Here is an 8,934-nt window from a genome sequence, read left to right as displayed (position 1 = left end):
TTGCATGCTGGGAAGCGTAGTTCACACAGTGCGCGGTAATTCGGTCGCTTCTTACCCTCGTCGGGCCGAGGCTGCATCGGCCCCTTCCGCGCGTCCCACACACTGAGGAAATGTGGAGGGTGAAGGAGGCGGGTCCCTCGCCCTCACCGAGCCTCCAGGCCCCAAATTTATAACGAATGACCCAAGGACTGGGCTCTGCCTCCCAAACACCAGGGCGCTAGCGCTCCTGTCCAGCAGGCTGTCCGGGCCATGTGCCGCTGTCCACAAGACTTAACCCTCCCGTGTGGGCTGTGGGCCTCAGCATCCTTTGCTCACCTCCATTCTAGCTCTTACATATTTTCCGAGAATTATTTCCTTCTCTCCCACCCTTTCTTACCTATTGGGAGCTCCTAGATAGCAATGCCATAAATATAACACCTAATGCTTGTGTAGTGCTTGCTTATGTGCCACTGTTCCAAAGTGCTTTATATTAATTCATGCAATCCTTACAGCAATTCTATGAGAGAGGAATTATCCCCATCTTATAGATGACCATATTTATTTTTATATACCCTGCGCCAGTAGTGACTCCTAGAATGAATGATTTTATGAGAAAGGCATAGGTACAGCAATCAGACTGCAAAAGGACTTGTCCTTGGGGAACATATTTAGAACAAATACTCTGCTTATTTAGATTGTATATTTATTTCAGATGTCTGGTGGAGACTGTGACCACTACCTCTGCTTAGGGCCTACCATTAAATTCATTAAATTAAATGTTTCTTTTGAATCACTTTGCTGTACAACTGAAACTGACACAACATTGTCAACTCTACTTCAGTTAAAAAGTAATAAAAGGGAAAAAATTAAATGTTTCTTTAAAAAAAATTTTGCTTACAAAGATTTGTACTATGCAAATAATACAAAATAATTACAGCCTTAGAAAATACAGATAAGTATAATTTTAAAAATCATCTGTAATTTTACCATATTCAAAGAAACAACTGTCAACATTTAGAACTTTTTGTATGTGTGTGCATTATAATTATACAGCCAATATTTGTTTAATGGTTAAATAAATGGAAAGTCTTTCCCTGAGCAGACATTTCCTGAATGGGATTTGCCCAAGTAGGTTGACATACTGAAGCATTTCCACCAGCAAGTCCAAATATTGAAATGAAAACTGTATCAGAAATGGCAGAAAACCATTTTTTTCCTTTCAAAAAAATTGATGAAGTGTTGGGGCTGATTTTTATTATGTTTGGATTCATCAATTGTGAAATGGAAGCAAAAGGAAAAAAATAATTTATCCAAACCCTTTTCCACATTCACTTAGGCATACTCTCTAACATCCTGGAGCTGCACTAGGGGAAGAGAAGAGCCCTGCACTGTGAATTGGGAGATTTGAGTTCTAATCCACTTCTGCTTTGGGGCAAGTCGAATTTTGTTCACTCATTCGTTCAGTCTCTACTGAGAGCCTACCAATTTGCTAGATCCAAACAGAGAGGGTTAATGCTTCCTTGGAGATTTGTCTGGAATACCCTTCTCAGCTAACACTCACCCCTTTGGTAAAGCTGTATCCTCAGACACCCTGACTGATAGATTCCCCTGTTACCATCCATCTTCCAGGCACCAAGTTTACATTTATTTCTATGATAATTTAATCAGGGTGAGTCCCCCAACAAATGACCATAAACCCAAAAGGGTAGAGATCCCAGCTTTCCTTTTCCCTACCATAGTATCACTCAGTGCTGGATACAGGGAATCCCTCAGAACATGTAGACTGAATATTTGCTGCAAAGAAAAAGCGTGACTACTATGAGAGTGTTTAGGAGGGGAATCCGATCTGGTCTGGTATGTCAGGAATCCCTGAGGAAGTGCCCTGGAGGGTAAGTCCTTTGGAAGTGGAAGAAAGTATGTTCTGGGCAGAGGAACCAACCCTAAGCAAAGGCTCTGAGGCTAGAAGGAGTCGCCTCCCTGTGTGTGGCAGAGGATAAGTGGGAGGGGAGAAAGAGGAGGGCACAGATTCTGCAGGGGCTTGTAGACCTCATTCTGGAACTTTATCTCAAGGGCAAGGGAAATAATTGAAAGGTTTACATTTATATTTGAAAAAGATAACCCTGGCTGATTTACTGTTCTACATGTTCCCCTCCATTCTCCTTTCACCCAACTGTGCTGGGAGCAGGATTAAATTTATTCTGCATGGTTACTGGAGACAGCATGAACCTCTTTGGTGGCTACAAGTTTTCTGTTTAACACTAAGAAGGAAAGTGAGAACTAACAGAGCTTTCCAAGATGGAATGAGCGGTCCAGGAGGCTATATAAACAGTGTCTTAGATGCTGTGGGGGCGAGGAGTACCTAAAATCAAGGGCTCCCAAATCCTGGTTCTATATTACAGTTATCTGGAGAACTCTGACTTTTATTTATTTATTTATTTTATTGAGTCGGCAATCCATTTACAGGGTACAAATTCAAGTGATACCAAGAAAGGCCTAGAGTAAACTCTCAGCCCTGCCCCAAGCTACTCTGTTTTCCTCCCTGGTCACCACTGTGACCAGTTTTTCTGTCTCCTAGAGTCTGTCTATGATAACAAGTGCATGTACGTATTCTCCCACACATAGTTTTTATTTTTCACAGACAGTAACAACATGTTATAAACACTGTCCTCAATCTGGCTTTTTTTCATTTAATATATCTTGGAGTTGGTTCAATATCAGCAGATAAAATTCCTTTTTTATTTTTTAAAGTGGTTACCAGTTTAGGGAGTTTTTTTGTTTGTTTGTTTGTTTGTTTGTTTTGAAAATACAGACCTTCTGGTCTCCCGTGGATATTTTAATTTCGTAGGCTTGGTGTGGTGCCCTGCCTCGAATCTGTGTAATCAGAAAGCTTTATGAATTGTTCTGAAACACAGCCAGGTTTGGGAACCACTTAACTTTTAAGGTCATTGAATTCCAGAGATCACACGTTGTTTTAATACATAATTTGTATTTATACTGGATTGTGCTGGGTAACAAGCTCTGTAGGATGATATTCTGAGCACAGGCTATCTTATGGCTATATGTTCTGGGATGACAAATTTTTCTAGCAGAACCCACTCCCATCCCGCCTCGATCCTACCTCATTCTTTCAAGGACGCTTCCTGAAGTTTTACCCATTCCCGGTACTTCTCAGCCTCTTGTCTTATCACCTAGAACTCCCAAATTCCTGTTACCAATAGGAATATCCCCTCTGAATTCCAGCCTCTCATCTGCATTCACTTAGTATGTCCCACTGGCAACTCAAACTTTACTTGGTTCAAGTCCATTTATTTCTCTCTTTCCTTCCTAACCCAATTTACGACCCTCCCGAGTGCCCTTGGCAGGAAATGGCACCTTCATCTGCCTGTTCTTCCCCACAGTTGACCTGGTCTGGCTGGATTCCCAAGCCCTTGACCCCTAAAAGCTTTCTAAATGCAAATCTGATCTCTTCCTCCCACCCTCTGCTTGAAGCACGTCCTGTACCCCACCCCTCAACTGCTTAAATCAGGGGCTCCCATACATTTTGGACCCGTGACCCAGAATACACACATCAAAAAGTTTTCAGCACATCATTTACCTAATACTACCTGTAATATGCTATTTTCTATTTTATTTTATATCACTTAAAAAATCCTAGCTATGAGGGGGGCAAGGTATAGCTCAGTAGTAGAGCGCATGCTTAGCATGCACAAGGTCATGGGTTCGATCCCCAGTACCTCCATTAAAATAATAATAATGATAATAATGATAATGATAATAATAAACCTAATTACCTCTCTCCCCAAAAAACAAAAAAATTAAAGAAAAATCCTAGCAATGAAAAAAAATTGTACCCATGAGCCTCTAAAATTAATGCATTATGATGGCCTGCAACCTACAGCTTGAAAAGCAGTGGCTGACAGGCTCAGTAAGCTGATAATGGTGTCAGCTGGACTCCTTTAATCTCAAAAGCTTTATTTAAAAAATGCTACATCTCTTTTTCCCCTCACAAGCACTGCAGTATCAGTCATGCCCACCCCCTCCCCCACCTAGTCCACCATTTCAAATATTTCTCTCCTTAAGTCTGGGGAAAATTTCTTCCCACTCCTCTCATTTTTGTAGTTTAATACTTGTCTCAACAACCCTGTTCTAGCATTCATTCATTCAACAAATGTTTATTCAAACCCTGTGCTCCAAATAAAACACCACAATCCCTACCCTCAGGGGGCTTACATCTGCCAAGTACAGTCCCCCAGAGGCATCCTTATAGTGAAGAAAGCATTATCATGTTAATGGATGCCAGCCATGGAGTGGTGGAGATGGAGACGGGGGAAATTGGAAGAGAGAAGGCGGGGCACTTTCCAAAGGAGATTAAAACTACTGAAGCTTGAGGGTGTAGGCTGTAGGAAAAGGGGAATCTGGGGTGGGGTGAGATGGGGTGCTTTATAAGAAGAGGAACGAGCCCTCAGAGCCCGGAAGGTTAAGAATTGCACTTTCTGGGACCGACTTCTGAGTTGCTTGGGCAGAATGGACAAGTGGGAGTGGTGGTGAGGACCCAAGTGGCAGGAAGGGGACAATTCTTGAAGGATATAGAGCCTGCTGAAGGGATTGGCTTCATCGTGGAGGGTGGATCAGAATTGCTGCAGGGTGGATCAGGGGAAGCCTGAGGAACAAGGAAGAGGCCATCCGAATAGTCCCGGTGAGGAAGGGCCATATCTAAAGCGAGACGGGAAGGTGGAGTGGGAGGCTCAGCCACTGGAGGAAGAGAGTGAGTGACCTTGGGAGCTGAGGGGCAGGGGTGGGGTAGGGGGGAGGTGGAGCTCAGTGGGTTTGGATAACTGAGAGTTGTGGTGGGGGAGGGAACAGGAGGAGTCTAGAATGACTCCTAGATCAAGACTTAAGCCCCTGGGTGGGTGATAGCATTATTTCAATAATAGGAGGCACAGAGGAATTTGATGAGCTCAGTTCTGTGCTTGTGTGTGTCGGGGGTTGGCATTCCCCAGAAATGTGTGTTCATTAGGGTAAGCATGGTAGTGTCCACTGAGGGTGTGCAAAGAGGGTTTTAGGAACTGGATCTGGGCAGCATCGGCTCTGAAGTCTGGATGTAGCAAGAGAGGCTAGGAAAGGTGGGGCTGGAGAAGTCACCGCAAGGGAGGGAGTGGCCAGTCCCTGGTTCAGATGTGCACTGAGGAGATTCACTGACGGGCCAGATGGAGGGCTTCCTCGTGTCGAGTGAGTGAGCGATAGAGGTGGGAGGTAAGGAAGTAGCCACAGGAAGGCTCTGGGAAAGCAAGAGATGGCACAGAAGGTATAGTACTGTTGCCTAAAGATCAGCCCCCATCCCTGACTAGCCAAAGAATTCAGACTGGGTCTTGGAGCTTAGAAGAAAAGAGGCAGCTTTATTACTTTGCCAGGCAAAGGGGACTCACAGCAGGCTAGTGCCTTCAAAACTGTGAACCCGTCTTAGGGTTGGGGCTTAGTGATTATTTACTGAACAAATTGGAGAGTAAAAGGGGCTATCAATCAACAAGAGTCTCTGGTGAAGCTTCCTCCTAAATCTTGGCGAGTCTGTCCGGCATCATGGGGCCATCCTGCGGTCTGGAGGGTCATCAGCCTGCCACCTTCTATATCTGATCAGACTCATTAGGCGCCAGGAGGGACTTCGGAGGGTCTGGTTACTCTCCTGAGGTTGTCGACTGGTGACTCCCTTTCTAGGGGGATGACTCAGAATCCAAACATGATTGTAAATTTCAATTGCCAGAATAAGGTAAAACAAACAGGAAAATTTCTAACTCTAACTCTAACAGGCCCATTGTAACAGTGGGCCTGGGGCTAGGGGCCGTGTCCGGTCAGTCAGATTTGCTGACTGTTTTAAAAGCAAACCGCAAGTATAAGGCCAGAAATTAGTTAGCCTAAGCGCAGCCATCTTGTTATTTCTCCTTCAGTACAGTTCACAGGTGCACCAAAAAGCACTTGCACAAATGTTCAGAGCCACGTTATTCATTTGGCCCCTCAAGGGTGGGAAACAGGCAGGAAGGAGGGAGAACAGCCTGGGGCCTCCTGGATAAGCTGGAAGCTCTTCTAGGGCATTAAGGCCTCTTGTTCCCAGCAGCAGCCTAGAGCCTGGTTCATAGCAAGAAGGAAAAATGTTTCTGTAGTCAATGAAGACTAAGAATGGGAATGTGATCTGAAGGCAGTGGAGCCTCTAAGAAGCCATGCTTCCCCTCCAGCCCCCCACCCCTACCCTTGGAAGATGCACTGGACTTACGACTTGGGGTGGTGAGGCAGGTCCCCAGGATCCCTTTTCTGTTCTGAAAAGGTTGAGGACTTTTTCTGCCACTCTTTCCTCTGGTGGGCATTGGCGTAGCACCCAAAGAGGCCACCAGAGGGCACTTGTTTCCCAGGAGACTAGTCTTTGGGAATGAACCTAGGTGTGTTGGTAGAAAAGGCAGCCGGAAGGACTTGGCATGTGTGAGACACTGAATGGATACCTGTCCCTAGGGATCTATTTCTAGAGCCTTTTTTGGGGTGGGACATGTTCGGGACCAGAAGTCCCAAACCTATGTGGCTAGTCTCAGCTGGCCCTTTATCTTACATATCAGCCTCATGACTGCTCTTGGTCTCAGTTGTACCCCTACAGGAAATGGGGGAATGACCCCTGATCAGTCTACCACACAGAGGCCTTAGCAAGGGAGAACAAAGCAAGTAGTGGAAATACTTTTCAGAAGTTTGAAATAAAGTGTACAGAGAAATGCACAGGATCGCGGGTCTTCATCCCCACCCTGCCCCTGTGCTAATGAAACACTACTGAGTTTGTGTGTGACAGACCCTACACTCATGTGCCCTACTGCGAGTGAGTGTCCAGCACTGGATATTTTGAGAAAGGTGACTTCTCAGAAGGTAGAGGTCTGAGTTTAGGTCAGAGGCAATGAGCAGGGAATGGAGGACACTGGGGCAATAGGGAGCCACAGTAGGTTCTGGAGCAGTGGGGAGGACTTCATTCCAAAGGGCAGAGTTTTCTTGTGAGGTTTCCTAAGGTCCTCCTTCTGGAAGTCAGAGGGTCTGGATGGCAGCTGAGCCCTACTTACAGCTTGTACCTGGGTGCTCTGCCCCCACAGGTATCCTGGGAAGAGAGGAAGCACTTTGTGCTGGGGGCTAGAAGGGTCTGGAGGCCAGCAAGCTGGAGCTGTGGTAATACTGCCCTGTCCCAGTCTTTCTCAATCCCCGGGCCTCTGGGAGGTGAAATGGTTCCTGGGGCTCCCTCTTTCCTGGTTGAGTTAGAGCCTCTTGTGCCATCCTGCTGCTTGTTGGTTGACAAATGCCCCCATTAAGCAAGCTGCCTTGTTGGGGGGGGGTGGCAGATGGGGGAAGGGCTTGTGGTTTTGATAAAAGAAATTTTCACCTAATGAGGTATGGGGAATTCATTCTGCCTTATACATGAGGTAACTTGAATTTGATGCTAACTAAAGCCTTTTTGTGGCCTACAAACATACATTGTACATATTCTTTGATTACTAAAGAAGAGAGCTTATTGACCAGGAGTAAGGAATGTCCATGTTAAAAATAAAGCTTCAGTGCTTCCCTTCCTGGGAGGCCAATGCTGGTCCTCTTTTGTTGGTAAGACTTCCCTCCTTAGGTGTGATTCCTAGGTGCCAAGGCCATACTGGCTCACTGTGTACATGTTGGTCTGATTTTTTTTTTGAAACCTTGAAGAAATGTATCCCTGACTTGTTTAATAGTCTTTGTTCTGACAAGATATAAAACTGCTGAAAACCATGCTTCTCTGGAGCAGTTTCTCAGAATAATCTGGGAAGCTGGCTTTGGGGCTATAGTCCTCAGTTTGGCTCCATGCAACTCTTTTCTATTCTTATTATAGTTCACTTATTGACTATTTTCATTAACAGTTTCCAGGGCCTAGCCCGTTCTAGCACTAAGTAATACCTGCCCTAGAGGGAGTTGGGGCTGGATGCATTCCAATCCTTTGAGCCTAAAATCCAGACTTCAAGGCATGCCCCAGGCCTTCTGAGATGTTCACATGTTCTGTGAAAAAAGGAGTATATTTGAAGATATTGGGGTTAATCAGAGTGAAACAAGTTCCTTTTCCGCAGGACTTCTCAGAGCCTTTAATAAGCTAATGTGTACTGTTGAGTCTCTAAGAAAACAGTAAGGGAGGGTTCACTTCCTTATTTGAATGTGAAATCCTTTTCATGGGGAATCTCACATGACCCTAGTCTATGGAACATACTCTTGAGAAGTACCCACTTAATCCAGTGCAGTCCCCAAAGTCATTTCACAGAAGTAAGAGAAACAGAGAGGGGAAAGGGCTCAGGTTGGTGCTCTCCTGAGCACAGCTAGGGCCTCCCTTTCCTGGGCACACGCATAGCCTCCTGGAGTGGGCAGCGAGAGGGCAGCTGCAGGGCTATTCCTCTTCCTCACCTTCACCCCTTTCTCTCATCTTCAGTGGCTCAAGGGCCAGCTCACGTGAGCTTGGGCTCTGCTGTCACGGACAGCTGGGGAGACAGAACAGTGCTCACACATTGCCAGAGCTTACTTTCCTGCTCTGCCCCCTTTTGAAATTGACATGTATATTATCTACCATAAAATTCACAATTTTAAGTGTAATTATATGAGTTTTGACAAATATATACAATCATATAACCAATACCACAGTCAAGATGTAGAACATTTTCATTACCCCAAACACTCCCTCATGTCCCTTTGCAGTCAATCTTGTCTTCCTAACCCTGGCCCCTGGCAGTCACTGATCTACTTTCTTTTTTTTTTCTTAATTGAAGTATAGTCAGTTTACAATGTTGTGTCAATTTCTGGTGTACAGCATAATGTTTCAGTCATACATATACATACATATATGCCTTTTCATATTTTTTTGTTATAGATTACTACAAGATACTGAATATAATTGCCTGTGCTATACGGTAGAAACTTGTTTATCTCTTT

The sequence above is a fragment of the Camelus dromedarius genome, chromosome 17 (assembly GCF_036321535.1).
Source record: "Camelus dromedarius isolate mCamDro1 chromosome 17, mCamDro1.pat, whole genome shotgun sequence".
In the NCBI taxonomy this organism is placed as follows: domain Eukaryota; kingdom Metazoa; phylum Chordata; class Mammalia; order Artiodactyla; family Camelidae; genus Camelus; species Camelus dromedarius.
The sequence above is the reverse complement of the archived record's forward strand: the minus strand, read 5'-3'. Positions refer to the sequence as shown.